Source organism: Rhinoderma darwinii, chromosome 4, assembly GCF_050947455.1.
Source record: "Rhinoderma darwinii isolate aRhiDar2 chromosome 4, aRhiDar2.hap1, whole genome shotgun sequence".
In the NCBI taxonomy this organism is placed as follows: Eukaryota; Metazoa; Chordata; class Amphibia; order Anura; family Rhinodermatidae; genus Rhinoderma; species Rhinoderma darwinii.
Window position 1 is genome coordinate 5,475,189 of NC_134690.1, and position 17,331 is coordinate 5,492,519.

At 48.4% G+C, this 17,331-nt stretch overlaps 1 protein-coding gene across 2 annotated transcripts in view; it reads right to left on the reverse strand.

The window, feature by feature from the left end:
* Positions 1-15,103, reverse strand: part of MAPRE3 (microtubule associated protein RP/EB family member 3) — a 159,420-nt gene extending 144,317 nt beyond the window's left edge. Inside the window, exon 1 of one of the 2 annotated variants that reach the window (XM_075860777.1) lies at positions 14,915-15,103. The gene's annotated coding sequence lies outside the window, so the exon portion shown is untranslated. The remainder of the gene's footprint in view (positions 1-14,914) is intronic. The other variant, XM_075860772.1, reaches the window with a different exon arrangement.
* Between the last annotated feature and the right edge of the window lie 2,228 nt (positions 15,104-17,331).

The following is a 17,331-nucleotide window of genomic DNA, read 5'->3' on the forward strand; positions in this document are numbered from 1 at the left end:
ACTGGATTATCAAATATACTGGATTATCAAATATTCTGGATTATCAAATATACTGGATTATCAAATATTCTGGATTATCAAATATACTGGATTATCAAATATACTGGATTATCAAATATACTGGATTATCAAATATTCTGGATTATCAAATATTCTGGATTATCAAATATACTGGATTATCAAATATACTGGATTATCAAATATACTGAACTATGAGATATTCTGGATTATTAAATATTCTGGATTATCAGACAGTCATAGATAAATCTATAAAACTGGCTCCAAATGACAAGACAGAAAACATAATAATATAATAAAGGACACAAAGGTGGCGTACTCCCCTCCTAAAATCCTCTGCGCTGCTGTATGGACTGACTGTAATGTGTGGGCCTGGCACTGGCATCTTGGATGTGAAGCGTTATGACTAGGGTAGAACACTTGGCAGTGAGCGTATAATGCCCCCGGGCAACGGAGAACAAAGCTGTAGTGTCAGCTGAAAATGTGGTGTTGAATGGAGGAGCTATGCTGTAAATGCAGCTCTGGATGTGACTGGAGTAGATGATACTGCTCAGGATCAGTACATGTAAAGCGCAGGATTCACCGAGAATGAGCAGAATTATATGTGAAGTCCATTTCTTGCCGTCCAAATGATTCCAGCACAAACCTTTACACCCAGAGCTGCCTCCACCTTTATACACCCGCAGTACTACAACCCCCAGCGTACATCATACTGCGCTCCACCTTTATACACCCGCAGTACTACAACCCCCAACGTACATCATACTGCGCTCCACCTTTATACACCTGCAGTACTACAACCCCCATCATACTGCGCTCCACCTTTATACACCTGCAGTACTACAACCCCCAGCGTACATCATACTGCGCTCCACCTTTATACACCTGCAGTACTACAACCCCCATCATACTGCGCTCCACCTTTATACACCTGCAGTACTACAACCCCCATCATACTGCGCTCCACCTTTATACACCTGCAGTACTACAACCCCCATCATACTGCGCTCCACCTTTATACACCTGCAGTACTACAACCCCCATCATACTGCGCTCCACCTTTATACACCTGCAGTACTACAACCCCCAGTGTACATTATACTGCGCTCCACCTTTATACACCCGCAGTACTACAACCCCCAGCGTACATCATACTGCGCTCCACCTTTATACACCCGCAGTACTACAACCCCCAGCGTACATCATACTGTGCTCCACCTTCATACACCCGCAGTACTACAACCCCCAGCGTACATCATACTGCGCTCCACCTTTATACACCCGCAGTACTACAACCCCCAGTGTACATCATACTGCGCTCCACCTTTATACACCCGCAGTACTACAACCCCCAACGTACATCATACTGCGCTCCACCTTTATACACCTGCAGTACTACAACCCCCATCATACTGCGCTCCACCTTTATACACCTGCAGTACTACAACCCCCAGCGTACATCATACTGCGCTCCACCTTTATACACCTGCAGTACTACAACCCCCATCATACTGCGCTCCACCTTTATACACCTGCAGTACTACAACCCCCATCATACTGCGCTCCACCTTTATACACCTGCAGTACTACAACCCCCATCATACTGCGCTCCACCTTTATACACCTGCAGTACTACAACCCCCATCATACTGCGCTCCACCTTTATACACCTGCAGTACTACAACCCCCAGTGTACATTATACTGCGCTCCACCTTTATACACCCGCAGTACTACAACCCCCAGCGTACATCATACTGCGCTCCACCTTTATACACCCGCAGTACTACAACCCCCAGCGTACATCATACTGTGCTCCACCTTCATACACCCGCAGTACTACAACCCCCAGCGTACATCATACTGCGCTCCACCTTTATACACCCGCAGTACTACAACCCCCAGTGTACATCATACTGCGCTCCACCTTTATACACCCGCAGTACTACAACCCCCAGCGTACATCACACTGCGCTCCACCTTTATACACCCGCAGTACTACAACCCCCAGCGTACATCATACTGCGCTCCACCTTTATACACCCGCAGTACTACAACCCCCAACGTACATCATACTGCGCTCCACCTTTATACACCTGCAGTACTACAACCCCCATCATACTGCGCTCCACCTTTATACACCTGCAGTACTACAACCCCCAGCGTACATCATACTGCGCTCCACCTTTATACACCTGCAGTACTACAACCCCCATCATACTGCGCTCCACCTTTATACACCTGCAGTACTACAACCCCCATCATACTGCGCTCCACCTTTATACACCTGCAGTACTACAACCCCCAGTGTACATTATACTGCGCTCCACCTTTATACACCCGCAGTACTACAACCCCCAGCGTACATCATACTGTGCTCCACCTTCATACACCCGCAGTACGACAACCCCCAGTGTACATCATACTGCGCTCCACTTTATACACCCGCAGTACTACAACCCCCAGCGTACATCATACTGCGCTCCACCTTTATACACCCGCAGTACTACAACCCCCAGTGTACATCATACTGCGCTCCACCTTTATACACCCGCAGTACTACAACCCCCAGCGTACATCATACTGCGCTCCACCTTTATACACCCGCAGTACTACAACCCCCAGTGTACATCATACTGCGCTCCACCTTTATACACCCGCAGTACTACAACCCCCAGCGTACATCATACTGCGCTCCACCTTTATACACCCGCAGTACTACAACCCCCAGCGTACATCATACTGCGCTCCACCTTTATACACCCGCAGTACTACAACCCCCAGCGTACATCATACTGCGCTCCACCTTTATACACCCGCAGTACTACAACCCCCAGCGTACATCATACTGCGCTCCACCTTTATACACCCGCAGTACTACAACCCCCAGCGTACATCATACTGCGCTCCACCTTTATACACCCGCAGTACTACAACCCCCAGTGTACATCATACTGCGCTCCACCTTTATACACCCGCAGTACTACAACCCCCAGTGTACATTATACTGCGCTCCACTTTATACACCCGCAGTACTACAACCCCCAGCGTACATCATACTGCGCTCCACCTTTATACACCCGCAGTACTACAACCCCCAGTGTACATCATACTGCGCTCCACCTTTATACACCCGCAGTACTACAACCCCCAGTGTACATCATACTGCGCTCCACCTTTATACACCCGCAGTACTACAACCCCCAGCGTACATCATACTGCGCTCCACCTTTATACACCCGCAGTACTACAACCCCCATCATACTGCGCTCCACCTTTATACACCCGCAGTACTACAACCCCCAGTGTACATCATACTGTGCTCCACCTTTATACACCCGCAGTACTACAACCCCCAGCGTACATCATACTGCACTCCACCTTTATACACCCGCAGTACTACAACCCCCAGCGTACATCATACTGCGCTCCACCTTTATACACCTGCAGTACTACAACCCCCAGTGTACATCATACTGCGCTCCACCTTTATACACCCGCAGTACTACTACCCCCAGTGTACATCATACTGCGCTCCACCTTTATACACCCGCAGTACTACAACCCCCAGCGTACATCATACTGCGCTCCACCTTTATACACCTGCACTACTACAACCCCCAGCGTACATCATACTGCGCTCCACCTTTATACACCCGCAGTACTACAACCCCCAGCGTACATCATACTGCGCTCCACCTTTATACACCCGCAGTACTACAACCCCCAGCGTACATCATACTGCGCTCCACCTTTATACACCTGCAGTACTACAACCCCCAGTGTACATCATACTGCGCTCCACCTTTATACACCCGCAGTACTACAACCCCCAGCGTACATCATACTGCGCTCCACCTTTATACACCCGCAGTACTACAACCCCCAGTGTACATCATACTGCGCTCCACCTTTATACACCTGAAGTACTACAACCCCCAGTGTACATCACACTGCGCTCCACCTTTATACACCTGCAGTACTACAACCCCCAGCGTACATCATACTGCGCTCCACTTTATACACCCGCAGTACTACAACCCCCAGCGTACATCATACTGCGCTCCACCTTTATACACCCGCAGTACTACAACCCAGAGCGTACATCATACTGCACTCCACCTTTATACACCCGCAGTACTACAACCCCCAGCGTACATCATACTGCGCTCCACCTTTATACACCCGCAGTACTACAACCCCCAGTGTAAATCATACTGCGCTCCACCTTTATACACCCGCAGTACTACAACCCCCAGTGTATATCATACTGCGCTCCACCTTTATACACCTGCACTACTACAACCCCCAGCGTACATCATACTGCGCTCCACCTTTATACACCCGCAGTACTACAACCCCCAGCGTACATCATACTGCGCTCCACCTTTATACACCCGCAGTACTACAACCCCCAGCGTACATCATACTGCGCTCCACCTTTATACACCTGCAGTACTACAACCCCCAGTGTACATCATACTGCGCTCCACCTTTATACACCTGCAGTACTACAACCCCCAGCGTACATCATACTGCGCTCCACCTTTATACACCCGCAGTACTACAACCCCCAGTGTACATCATACTGCGCTCCACCTTTATACACCCGCAGTACTACAACCCCCAGCGTACATTATACTGCGCTCCACCTTTATACACCCGCAGTACTACAACCCCCAGTGTACATCATACTGCGCTCCACCTTTATACACCCGCAGTACTACAACCCCCAGCGTACATCATACTGCGCTCCACCTTTATACACCCGCAGTACTACAACCCCCAGTGTACATCATACTGCGCTCCACCTTTATACACCCGCAGTACTACAACCCCCAGCGTACATTATACTGCGCTCCACTTTATACACCCGCAGTACTACAACCCCCAGCGTACATCATACTGCGCTCCACTTTATACACCCGCAGTACTACAACCCCCAGTGTACATTATACTGCGCTCCACCTTTATACACCTGCAGTACTACAACCCCCAGCGTACATCATACTGCGCTCCACCTTTATACACCCGCAGTACTACAACCCCCAGTGTACATCATACTGCGCTCCACCTTTATACACCTGCACTACTACAACCCCCAGCGTACATCATACTGCGCTCCACCTTTATACACCTGCACTACTACAACCCCCAGCGTACATCATACTGCGCTCCACCTTTATACACCCGCAGTACTACAACCCCCAGCGTACATTATACTGCGCTCCACTTTATACACCCGCAGTACTACAACCCCCAGCGTACATTATACTGCGCTCCACTTTATACACCCGCAGTACTACAACCCCCAGTGTAAATTATACTGCGCTCCACTTTATACACCCGCAGTACTACAACCCCCAGCGTACATTATACTGCGCTCCACCTTTATACACCTGCAGTACTACAACCCCCAGCGTACATCATACTGCGCTCCACCTTTATACACCCGCAGTACTACAACCCCCAGCGTACATTATACTGCGCTCCACTTTATACACCCGCAGTACTACAACCCCCAGCGTACATTATACTGCGCTCCACTTTATACACCCGCAGTACTACAACCCCCAGTGTAAATTATACTGCGCTCCACTTTATACACCCGCAGTACTACAACCCCCAGTGTACATCATACTGCGCTCCACCTTTATACACCTGCAGTACTACAACCCCCAGCGTACATCATACTGCGCTCCACCTTTATACACCCGCAGTACTACAACCCCCAGCGTACATTATACTGCGCTCCACTTTATACACCCGCAGTACTACAACCCCCAGCGTACATTATACTGCGCTCCACTTTATACACCCGCAGTACTACAACCCCCAGTGTAAATTATACTGCGCTCCACTTTATACACCCGCAGTACTACAACCCCCAGCGTACATTATACTGCGCTCCACCTCCATCACTCACCCGGGATCGCTGTCTGTCCAGTATTTGCCCGGTCATCACCCTCATCAGATCCGCACACAATGCTGAGGATTATACTTGTATAGAGCAGGAGATCAGCGCTGATTTTGGTGGAAGCTTCTCTGCTGTTCAGACAGATCAACTGCAGCGCCACAGATTCTCTCATACGTGATCTCAAGCAGAGCGCAAGCTCTTCAGCCCAGAACCTTGTAGGGTATGTCTACCGGCACAAGAGCAGCGTAAGAGTTCGGCACTAAACATGACAGGGTGACCAGCCTTACCTACTGCCCCCCCCCCCCCCCCCCGGCCTGATGGTCACAGCGTGACAGTGCGTGATGTACGTGGTGATTGTGACATCATAACTGACAGCCACAGTGACCTCATAAGTGACAGAGAACCCATAACTGACAGCCACAGTGACCTCATAAGTGACAGAGAACCCATAAGTGACAGCCACAGTGACCTCATAAGTGATAGTGAACCCATAAGTGACAGCCACAGTGACCTCATAAGTGATAGTGAACCCATAAGTGACAGCCACAGTGACCTCATAAGTGACAGCCACAGTGACCTCATAAGTGACAGAGAACCCATAAGTGACAGCCACAGTGACCTCATAAGTGATAGTAAACCCATAAGTGACAGCCACAGTGACGTCATAAGTGACAGAGAACCTATAACTGACAGCCACAGTGACGTCATAAGTGACAGAGAACCTATAACTGACAGCCACAGTGACGTCATAAGTGACAGAGAACCTATAACTGACAGCCACAGTGACGTCATAAGTGACAGAGAACCCATAACTGACAGCCACAGTGACCTCATATGTGACAGAGAACCCATAACTGACAGCCACAGTGACGTCATAAGTGACAGAGAACCCATAAGTGACAGCCACAGTGACCTCATATGTGACAGAGAACCCATAACTGACAGCCACAGTGACCTCATAAGTGACAGAGAACCCATAACTGACAGCCACAGTGACCTCATATGTGACAGAGAACCCATAACTGACAGCCACAGTGACGTCATAAGTGACAGAGAACCTATAACTGACAGCCACAGTAACCTCATAAGTGACAGAGAACCCATAAGTGACAGCCACAGTGACCTCATAAGTGACAGAGAACCCATAAGTGACAGCCACAGTGACCTCATAAGTGATAGAGAACCCATAAGTGACAGCCACAGTGACCTCATAAGTGACAGAGAACCCATAACTGACAGCCACAGTGACGTCATAAGTGACAGAGAACCTATAACTGACAGCCACAGTGACATCGTAAGTGACAGAGAACCCATAAGTGACAGCCACAGTGACCTCATAAGTGACAGAGAACCTATAACTGACAGCCACAGTGACATCGTAAGTGACAGAGAACCCATAAGTGACAGCCACAGTGACCTCATAAGTGACAGAGAACCTATAACTGACAGCCACAGTGACATCGTAAGTGATAGAGAACCTATAACTGACAGCCACAGTGACGTCATAAGTGACAGAGAACCTATAACTGACAGCCACAGTGACATCATAAGTGACAGAGAACCTATAACTGACAGCCACAGTGACCTCATAAGTGACAGAGAACCCATAAGTGACAGCCACAGTGACATCATAAGTGACAGAGAACCCATAAGTGACAGCTACAGTGATGTCATAAGTGACAGAGAACCCATAACTGACAGCCACAGTGACCTCATATGTGACAGAGAACCCATAACTGACAGCCACAGTGACGTCATAAGTGACAGAGAACCTATAACTGACAGCCACAGTGACATCATAAATGACAGAGAACCCAGAAGTGACAGCCACAGTAACCTCATAAGTGACAGAGAACCCATAAGTGACAGCCACAGTGACCTCATAAGTGACAGAGAACCCATAAGTGACAGCCACAGTGACCTCATAAGTGACAGAGAACCCATAACTGACAGCCACAGTGACGTCATAAGTGACAGAGAACCTATAACTGACAGCCACAGTGACATCGTAAGTGACAGAGAACCCATAAGTGACAGCCACAGTGACCTCATAAGTGACAGAGAACCTATAACTGACAGCCACAGTGACATCGTAAGTGATAGAGAACTTATAACTGACAGCCACAGTGACGTCATAAGTGACAGAGAACCTATAACTGACAGCCACAGTGACATCATAAGTGACAGAGAACCCATAACTGACAGCCACAGTGACCTCATAAGTGACAGAGAACCTATAACTGACAGCCAGTGACGTCATACGTGACAGAGAACCCATAAGTGACAGCCACAGTGACCTCATAAGTGACAGAGATCCTATAACTGACAGCCACAGTGACATCATAAGTGACAGAGAACCCATAAGTGACAGCCACAGTGACCTCATAAGTGACAGAGATCCTATAACTGACAGCCACAGTGACATCATAAGTGACAGAGAACCTATAACTGACAGCTACAGTGACGTCATAAGTGACAGAGAACCTATAACTGACAGCTACAGTGACGTCATAAGTGACAGAGAACCCATAAGTGACAGCCACAGTGACATCATAAGTGACAGAGAACCCATAAGTGACAGCTACAGTGACGTCATAAGTGACAGAGAACCCATAACTGACAGCCACAGTGACGTCATACGTGACAGAGAACCCATAAGTGACAGCTACAGTGACGTCATAAGTGACAGAGAACCCATAAGTGACAGCTACAGTGACATCATAAGTGACAGAGAACCTATAACTGACAGCCACAGTGACCTCATAAGTGACAGAGAACCCATAACTGACAGCCACACTAACGTCATAAGTAACAGAGAACCCATAACTGACAGCCACAGTGACGTCATACGTGACAGAGAACCCATAAGTGACAGCTACAGTGACGTCATAAGTGACAGAGAACCCATAAGTGACAGCTACAGTGACGTCATAAGTGACAGAGAACCTATAACTGACAGCCACAGTGACCTCATAAGTGACAGAGAACCTATAACTGACAGCCACAGTGACGTCATAAGTGACAGAGAACCCATAACTGACAGCCACAGTGACCTCATAAGTGACAGAGAACCTATAACTGACAGCCACAGTGACGTCATAAGTGACAGAGAACCTATAACTGACAGCTACAGTGACCTCATAAGTGACAGAGAACCTATAACTGACAGCTACAGTGACGTCATAAGTGACAGAGAACCTATAACTGACAGCTACAGTGACATCGTAAGTGATAGAGAACCTATAACTGACAGCCACAGTGACCTCATAAGTGACAGAGAACCTATAACTGACAGCTACAGTGACGTCATAAGTGACAGAGAACCTATAACTGACAGCTACAGTGACGTCATAAGTGACAGAGAACCCATAAGTGACAGCCACAGTGACATCATAAGTGACAGAGAACCCATAAGTGACAGCTACAGTGACGTCATATGTGACAGAGAACCCATAACTGACAGCCACACTAACGTCATAAGTAACAGAGAACCCATAACTGACAGCCACAGTGACGTCATACGTGACAGAGAACCCATAAGTGACAGCTACAGTGACGTCATAAGTGACAGAGAACCCATAAGTGACAGCTACAGTGACGTCATAAGTGACAGAGAACCTATAACTGACAGCCACAGTGACCTCATAAGTGACAGAGAACCTATAACTGACAGCCACAGTGACATCATAAGTGACAGAGAACCCATAACTGACAGCCACAGTGACCTCATAAGTGACAGAGAACCTATAACTGACAGCCACAGTGACCTCATAAGTGACAGAGAACCTATAACTGACAGCCACAGTGACCTCATAAGTGACAGAGATCCTATAACTGACAGCCACAGTGACGTCATACGTGACAGAGAACCCATAACTGACAGCCACAGTGACGTCATAAGTGACAGAGAACCCATAACTGACAGCCACAGTGACCTCATAAGTGACAGAGATCCTATAACTGACAGCCACAGTGACGTCATACGTGACAGAGAACCCATAAGTGACAGCCACAGTGACCTCATAAGTGACAGAGAACCCATAAGTGACAGCCACAGTGACCTCATAAGTGACAGAGATCCTATAACTGACAGCCACAGTGACGTCATACGTGACAGAGAACCCATAACTGACAGCCACAGTGACATCATAAGTGACAGAGAACCCATAAGTGACAGCCACAGTGACCTCATAAGTGACAGAGAACCTATAACTGACAGCCACAGTGATGTCATAAGTGACAGAGAACGTATAACTGACAGCCACAGTGACATCATAAGTGACAGAGAACCCATAACTGACAGCCACAGTGACCTCATAAGTGACAGAGAACCCATAACTGACAGCCACAGTGACATCATAAGTGACAGAGAACCCATAACTGACAGCCGCAGTGACCTCATATATCATGTTGTGTTGTGTAGTGAAATTGTATCATGTTGTGTTGTGTAGTGAAATTATATCATGTTGTGTTGTGTAGTGAAATTATATCATGTTGTGTTGTGCAGTGACATTATAACACGTTGTGTTGTGCAGTGACAGTGCTGTGTTGTGTAGTCATGCTGTGTGTTGCATTTTGGTGCTGAGTCAGTGTGTTACATTGTGTTGTGCAGTGGTGTTGTGTGTTGTGCAGTTATACTGTAGTGGCGCTGTGTTGTGTTGTGCAGTGGCAGTGCAGTGACATGCGGTGCGGTGACGTTGTGTTGCTATGCAGTGGTGCTGCGTATGTTTTTTTGTGTACTGACAGTGTATTACGATGTGTGTTGTGTAGTGACGTTGTGTTGTGTTGTTGTGCAGTGAGTGTATTACATTGTGTTGTGCAGTGACAGTGTATTACGTTGTGTGTTGTGATGTTGTGTGTTGTTGTGATGCTGTGTGTTGTGTAGTGACAGTGTATTACGTTGTATATTGTGTACTGATAGTGTATTACGTTGTGTGTTGTGACATTGTGTGGTGATGCTGTGTGTTGTGCAGTGACAGTGTATTACAATATGTAGTGCCGTTGTGTGTTGTGTTGTGATGCTGTGTGTTGTGTAGTGTCGTGTTTTTCAGTTATCTAGTGACGTTGTGAGTTGTTGTGTTGCTGTGTATTACGTTGTGTGTTGTGTATTGACAGTGTATTGCGTTGTGTTGTGCAGTGACAGTGTATTACGTTGTGTGTTGTGGCGTTGTGTGCTGTTGTGTGTTGGGTAGTGACAGTAGTGACAGTGTGTTACGTTGCGTAGTGACGTTGTGTTGTTGTGTTACTGTGTTTTGTACTGACAGTGTATTATGCTGTGTGTTGTGTAGTGATGCTGTATATTACATTGTGTAGTGACGTTGTGTTGTGATGTTGTGTTGTGTAGTGACAGTGTATTACGTTGTGTAGTGACATTGTGTGTTGTTGTGAAGCGGTGTGTTGTGTACTAACAGTGTATAACGTTGTGTGTTGTACTTCACAACAACACAACGTTACTACACAACACACAACGTAATACACAGCATCACAACAAGACACAATGTCACTACACAACACAACGTCACTACACAACACACAGCATCACAACAACACACATCACAACACACAACGTTATACACTGTAACTGAACAACACAGTATCACAACAACACAACTTAACTACAAAACAGACAATCTAATACACTGTCACTTCGACAGTGAATTAGGTTGTGTGTTGTATAATTACGTTGTGTTGTTGTGATACTGTGTTGTTGTGCAGTGACAGTGTATAACGTTGTGTGTTGTGATCTTGTTGTGATGCTGTGTGTAGCGACAGTGTATTACGTTGTGTTGTTGTGATGCTGTATAGTGACAGTGTGTTATGTTGTGTTGTGTGATGCTGTGTAGTGACATTCTGTTGTGTGATGCTGTGTAGTGACGTTGTGTAGTTGTGATGCTGTGTAGTGACGTTGTGTAGTTGTGATGCTGTGTAGTGACGTTGTGTTGTGTGATGCTGTGTACTGACATTGTGTTGTGTGATGCTGTGTACTGACATTGTGTTGTGTGATGCTGTGTACTGACATTGTGTTGTGTGATGCTGTGTAGTGACGTTGTGTTGTGTGATGCTGTGTATTGACGTTGTGTTGTGTGATGCTTTGTAGTGACGTTGTGTTGTGTGATGCTGTGTATTGACGTTGTGTTGTGTGATGCTGTGTATTGACGTTGTGTTGTGTGATGCTGTGTAGTGACATTCTGTTGTGTGATGCTGTGTAGTGACGTTGTGTAGTTGTGATGCTGTGTAGTGACGTTGTGTTGTGTGATGCTGTGTACTGACATTGTGTTGTGTGATGCTGTGTATAACGTTGTGTTGTGTGATGCTGTGTATTGACGTTGTGTTGTGTGATGCTTTGTAGTGACGTTGTGTTGTGTGATGCTGTGTAGTGACGTTGTGTTGTGTGATGCTGTGTATTGACGTTGTGTTGTGTGATGCTGTGTAGTGACGTTGTGTTGTGTGATGCTGTGTAGTGACGTTGTGTTGTTGTGATGCTGTGTAGTGACAGTGTGTTACGTTGTTTTTTGTGATGCTGTGTAGTGACGTGTTGTGTTGTTGTGATGCTGTGTAGAGACGTTGTGTTGTGTGATGCTCTGTAGTGACAGTGTGTTACGTTATGTTCTGTTGTGTGATACTGTGTAGTGACGTTGTGTTGTGCTGTGTTGTTGTGATGCTGTATGTAGTGACTTTGTGTTGTGATGCTGTGTAGTGACTGTGTGTTACGTTGTGTTGTGTGATGCTGCGTAGTGACATTGTGTTGTTGTGATGCTGTGTAGTGACAGTGTATTACGTTGTGTTGTGATGCTGTGTAGTGACAGTGTGTTACGTTGTGTTTTGTTGAATGATGCTGTGTAGTGAGTGTATTACATTGAGTTGTTGTGATGCTGTGTAGTGACAGTATGTTACGTTGTGTTGTGTTGTTGTGATGCTGTGTAGTGACGACAGTGTATTACGTTGTGTTGTTGTGATGCTGTGTAGTGGCAGTGTGTTACGTTGTGTTGTTGTGATGGTGTGGAGTGACGTTGTGTAGTGGCAGTGTGTTACGTTGTGTTGTTGTGATGCTGTGTAGTGATGTTGTATTGTGTAATGACAGTGTGTTACGTTGTGTTGTGTTGTTGTGATGCTGTGTAGTGACGTTGTGTTGTGTAATGACAGTGTATTATGTTGTGTTGTGATGCTGTGTAGTGACGTTGTGTTTGTGTAGTGACAGTGTGTTACTTCGTGTTGTGTTGTAGTGACGTTGTGTTGTGTAGTGACAGTGTATTACATTGAGTTGTTGTGATGCTGTGTAGTGACGGTTTGTTACGTTGTGTTGTTGTGATGCTGTGTAGTGGCAGTGTGTTATGTTGTGTTGTTGTGATGCTGTGTAGTGACGACAGTGTATTACGTTGTGTTGTGTTGTTGTGATGCTGTGTAGTGGCAGTGTGTTACGTTGTGTTGTTGTGATACTGTGTAGTGAAGTGACGTTATGTAGTGGCAGTGTGTTACGTTGTGTTGTTGTGATGCTGTGCAGTGATGTTGTGTTGTGTAGTGACAGTGTGTTACGTTGTGTTGTTGTGATGCTGTGTAGTGACAGTTTGTTGTGTTGTGTAGTGACAGTGTGTTACGTTGTGTTGTGTTGTATTGTAGTGACGTTGTGTTGTGTAGTGACAGTGTATTATGTTGTGTTGTGCTGTAGTGACGTTGTGTTGTGTAGTGACGTTGTGATGCTGTGTAGTGACATTGTGCTGTTGTGATGCTGTGTAGTGACGTTGTGTTGTGTGATGCTGTGTAGTGACAGTGTGTGACGTTGTGTTGTGTGATGCTGTGTAGTGACGTTGTGTTGTGTGATGCTATGTAGTGACGTTGTGTTGTGTAGTGACGTTGTGTTGTGTGATGCTGTGTAGTGACATTGTGTTGTGTGATGCTGTGTAGTGACGTTGTGTTGTGTAGTGACAGTGTGTTACGTTGTGTCGTTGTGATGCTGTGTAGTGACGTTGTGTTGTGTAGTGAGTGTGTTACATTGTGTTTTGCTGTAGTGACGTTGTGATGCTGTGTAGTGACATTGTGTTGTGATGCTGTGTAGTGATGTTGTATTACGTTGTGTTGTGTGATGCTGTGTAGTGATGTTGTGTTGTGTAGTGACGTTGTGTTGTGTAGTGACAGTGTGTTACGTTGTATTGTGCTGTAGTGACGTTGTGTTGTGTGTTACGTTGTGTTGTGTGATGCTGTGTAGTGACGTTGTGTTGTGCTGTGTTGTGTGATGCTGTGTAGTGACGTTGTGTTGTGATGCTGTGTAGTGACTGTGTGTTACGTTGTGTTGTGATGCTGTGTAGTGACATTGTGTTGTTGTGATGCTGTGTAGTGACAGTGTATTACGTTGTGTTGTGATGCTGTGTAGTGACTGTGTGTTACGTTGTGTTGTGTAATGCTGTGTAGTGACGTTGTGCTGTGTAGTGGCAGTGTGTGACGTTGTGTTGTGTGATGCTGTGTAGTGACATTGTGTTGTGTGATGCTGTGTAGTGACATTGTGTTGTGTGATGCGGTGTAGTGACGTTGTGTTGTGTAGTGACGTTGTGCTGTGTAGTGACGTTGTGCTGTGTAGTGACGTTGTGCTGTGTACTGACAGTGTGTGACGTTGTGTTGTGTGATGCGGTGTAGTGACGTTGTGCTGTGTAGTGACGTTGTGCTGTGTAGTGACGTTGTGCTGTGTAGTGACAGTGTGTGACGTTGTGTTGTGTGATGCTGTGTAGTGACGTTGTGCTGTGTAGTGACAGTGTGTGACGTTGTGTTGTGTGATGTTGTGTAGTGACAGTGTGTGACGTTGTGTTGTGTAGTGACATTGTGTTGTGTAGTGACGTTGTGCTGTGTAGTGGCAGTGTGTGACGTTGTGTTGTGTGATGCGGTGTAGTGACGTTGTGTTGTGTAGTGACGTTGTGCTGTGTAGTGACAGTGTGTGACGTTGTGTTGTTGTGATGCGGTGTCATGTCGCTGCCGGGCAGTGTCGCTCTCACCTTGCTGTGTGGCTCACTCTTCCTCCATACACCCGGTCTCCGGGCTCCCCGTCCGCTGTGTCCCCGTTTTCCGCCTGTATCACCGGATCCCGGTCAGGCCGCCGCAATGTGCGGCTTCAACCTAGTGAGAACTGCGCATGTGCGAGACCGGGAGCCGAGCCTAGAAGGGAGGGGGTGCTGGAGGCTAGGAGGGGCAGCGTGTGATGGGGAGCAGGGGGTGCTGGAGGGGAGGAGGGGCAGCGTGTGATGGGGAGCAGGGGGTGCTGGAGGGGAGGAGGGGCAGCGTGTGATGGGGAGCAGGGGGTGCTGGAGGAGGGGCAGCGTGTGATGGGGAGCAGGGGGTGCTGGAGGGGAGGAGGGGCAGCGTGTGATGGGGAGCAGGGGGTGCTGGAGGAGGGGCAGCGTGTGATGGGGAGCAGGGGGTGCTGGAGGGGAGGAGGGGCAGCGTGTGATGGGGAGCAGGGGGTGCTGGAGGGGAGGAGGGGCAGCGTGTGATGGGGAGCAGGGGGTGCTGGAGGGGAGGAGGGGCAGCGTGTGATGGGGAGCAGGGGGTGCTGGAGGGGAGGAGGGGCAGCGTGTAATGGGGAGCAGGGGGTGCTGGAGGGGAGGAGGGGCAGCGTGTGATGGGGAGCCCGGGGGTGCTGGAGGGGAGGAGGGGCAGCGTGTGATGGGGAGCAGGGGGTGCTGGAGAGGAGGAGGGGCAGCGTGTGATGGGGAGCAGGGGGTGCTGGAGGGGAGGAGGGGCAGCGTGTGATGGGGAGACGCTAGGATTGAATGTCACACAATAAGTGGGGTACAGGAGGAATAAACGTCACAGAAGAGGGAGGAGATCATGATAGAGAAGGGGGAGACCTAAGAGGGGTACAGAGAAAGGGAGGGGACACGAGGGGGGAGTGGGTACAGGGGGGCACAAACAGGGAGGGGAATAGAAGAGGGAGATAGCAAGGCACAAGAAGGAGGGGATGACATAAGCAAGAAAGAAGGGGATACACAGGTGAGATGACAAGAAAGGAGGTGGAGACACGAAAGGTGGGGAAATACAGGAGGGGGAGACACGAAAGGTGGGGGAATACAGGAGGGGGAGACACGAAAGGTGAGGGAATACAAGAGGGGGAGACACGAAAGGTGAGGGAATACAGGAGGGGGAGACACAAGAAAGGTGGGGGAATACAGGAGGGGGAGACACAAGAAAGGTGGGGGAATACAGGAGGGGGAGACACAAGAAAGGTGAGGGAATACAGGAGGGGGAGACACGAAAGGTGAGGGAATACAGGAGGGGGAGACACAAGAAAGGTGGGGGAATACAGGAGGGGGAGACACAAGAAAGGTGGGGGAATACAGGAGGGGAGACACAAGAAGGGTGGGGGAATACAGGAGGGGGAGACACAAGAAGGGTGGGGGAATACAGGAGGGGGAGAAACAAGAAAGGTGAGGGAATACAGGAGGGGAGACACAAGAAAGGTGGGGGAATACAGGAGGGGGAGACACAAGAAAGGTGAGGGAATACAGGAGGGGGAGACACGAAAGGTGAGGGAATACAGGAGGGGGAGACACAAGAAAGGTGGGGGAATACAGGAGGGGGAGACACAAGAAAGGTGGGGGAATACAGGAGGGGAGACACAAGAAGGGTGGGGGAATACAGGAGGGGGAGACACAAGAAGGGTGGGGGAATACAGGAGGGGGAGAAACAAGAAAGGTGAGGGAATACAGGAGGGGAGACACAAGACAGGTGGGGGAATACAGGAGGGGAGACACAAGAAAGGTGGGGGAATACAGGAGGGGGAGACACAAGAAAGGTGGGGGAATACAGGAGGGGGAGACACGAAAGGTGAGGGAATACAGGAGGGGGAGACACAAGACAGGTGGGGGAATACAGGAGGGGGAGACACAAGAAAGGTGGGGGAATACAGGAGGGGAGACACAAGACAGGTGGGGGAATACAGGAGGGGAGACACAAGAAAGGTGGGGGAATACAGGAGGGGGAGACACAAGAAAGGTGGGGGAATACAGGAGGGGGAGACACGAAAGGTGAGGGAATACAGGAGGGGGAGACAAGACAGGAGGGGGAGACACAAGAAAGGTGGGGGAATACAGGAGAGGGAGACACAAGAAAGGTGGGGGAATACAGGAGGGGGGAGACACAAGAAAGGTGGGGGAATACAGGAGGGGGAGACACGAAAGGTGGGGGAATACAGGAGGGGAGACAAGAAAGGTGGGGGAATACAGGAGGGGGAGACACAAGAAAGGTGGGGGAATACAGGAGGGGGAGACACAAGAAAGGTGGGGGAATACAGGAGAGGGAGACACAAGAAAGGTGGGGGAATACAGGAGGGGGAGACACGAAAGGTGAGGGAATACAGGAGGGGGAGACACGAAAGGTGGGGGAATACAGGAAGGGGGAGAGACGAAAGGTGAGG